This window comes from Poecilia reticulata, linkage group LG16 (assembly GCF_000633615.1).
Source record: "Poecilia reticulata strain Guanapo linkage group LG16, Guppy_female_1.0+MT, whole genome shotgun sequence".
Taxonomy (NCBI): domain Eukaryota; kingdom Metazoa; phylum Chordata; class Actinopteri; order Cyprinodontiformes; family Poeciliidae; genus Poecilia; species Poecilia reticulata.
The window spans coordinates 13,773,631-13,775,544 of NC_024346.1; the positions used below are offsets into that span (position 1 = coordinate 13,773,631).

General features: G+C 36.0%; 1 long non-coding RNA gene across 1 annotated transcript; it reads right to left on the reverse strand.

The window, feature by feature from the left end:
- LOC103477935 (uncharacterized) lies at positions 1-490 on the reverse strand. The gene is made up of 3 exons (XR_535719.2): positions 449-490; positions 293-345; positions 1-181 (listed from the first exon to the last, which is right to left on the reverse strand). It is a non-coding gene; the product is annotated as an uncharacterized LOC103477935 (long non-coding RNA).
- Positions 491-1,914: the final 1,424 nt, after the last annotated feature.

The following is a 1,914-nucleotide window of genomic DNA, read 5'->3' on the forward strand; positions in this document are numbered from 1 at the left end:
TTTTTCATAAAACCAGTACTGTTGCAGCAAATCTGTTCTRTACAACATTCAAACACTAAATACTGTTTCTCAGTTGGGCCTCTGATGATAAACCTTGACTTCTGCATACGTGACTTCCTCAGCCTTTGCTGCTTCTCTGGGTATTTTATTCAGTGAAAATCCTGAATTTCTGCTTCGTTTCCTGGAGCAAACGTGAGAAAAAGTGTTGATTCAGAACCRTTTTTCTCTAATTACAGCAGAAATATATATATAAACAGATTAAAACAATTTTTTGATAAAAATTTGAATTTACCTCTGTGCTCACTGGGTCCCTGTAGCTCACACTCGCTACACGACTTGATGTGTCTAAAAACCATATGACTCTCATTAGAAGAAGTGAAAAKAACTCAGAAGATTTATTGAATGCTGTTCAGAAATAGAGTGATGAAAGATTTTTTTTCTCACTTACGTGAACTTCAAGTCTGCGAGCCGCTTTACATCTACAAGAGGGAACAATTAGATAAAGAGCAACAATTAGATTTCTGAAATTGTTTGACTTCAAGTTTGTACGATTCAAATAGACCAAGTTGGTTTTATTCCAGTTCATCTGGTAAATAATTTTTTTAAGACAGGCTTAATAACTGCACCTTSATACGTTTTAGCATCATTTATAGATCAGCAAAAAGCCTCAAAATAAACAAAATTTTAATTGCAGTAGGATAATTTCCCCACTTAGTTTTTCTTTTTTTTGTTAGAAAAAAAGTACACATTGTTGCCCTGTCTTAATACTTTTTTATAGCACCATTTCTACAAGAAGGACAAGATCAAATCAAATCAAATCAAATTTTATTTGTATTGCACAGTTCAGCAGCAAGGCATTTCAAAGTGCTTTACATCATTAAACACAAAAACAGAGTCATGAAACATTGAATAAACAATTAAAAACATAAATTTTCCTGCTGAGTCGAAGTTCTGCCCTTCGAATTGGCAGAAAAAAACAACAAAAAAACAACCGGGGGGACTCCAACCCGCACCCCTTTCCTCCCTAGCACTTGAACCCGGGTTGGGATTCAAATCCCAATTGTTGTTTATGTTCCATAAGCAACTCTGAACAGGTTGGTTTTAAGTTGAGATTTAAAGGCACCGAGTGTTTCAGCTGTTTTACAGTTTTCTGGAAGTTTGTTCCAAATGTGTRGTKCATAGAAGCTGAATGCTGCTTCTCCTCGTTTGGTTCTGGTTCTGGGGATGCAGAGCAGACCAGAACCAGAAGACTTGAGGGGTCTGGAAGGTTGATACAACAGCAGATCTTTAATGTATTGTGGTGCTAAATCGTTTAGTGATTTATAAACTAACATCAGTATTTTAAAGTCTATTCTTTGACCTACTGGGAGCCAGTGTAGGGACTTTAAAACTGGTGTTATGTGCTCTATCTTCCTGGTTTTAATGAGAACGCGAGCAGCAGCATCTGGATCAGCTGCAGCTGTTTGATTTATTAGTCAGACCTGTGAAGACACTGTTGCAGTAATCAATACGGCTAAATATAAACGCATGGATGAGTTTCTCTAGATCGCGCTGAGACATCAGTCCTCTAATCCTGRAGATGTTCTTCAGGTGATAGAAGGCCRACTTTGTGACTGTCTTAATGTGGCTCTGAAAGTTCAGGTCAGAGTTTCCGATTCCGATGAGTCTGGAAACCATTAATTTAGTTTTAAAAAATCAGCTAATGAACCACTGATTATCAAGGAGTTTCTTCCAATGACTAAATATAAATAATTAACAGGATGGCATTTTAGTGTAAATATATGACACACCAATTAATGATGTCTTTTTATGTTTTTTTGTTTATTTAAACATATTTACCAGTGTGTCAATACTGGATGACTGGAAGGTGCTGCATTTGTCAGTTAAAGTAAGATTAGGAATTAATTTATTGTT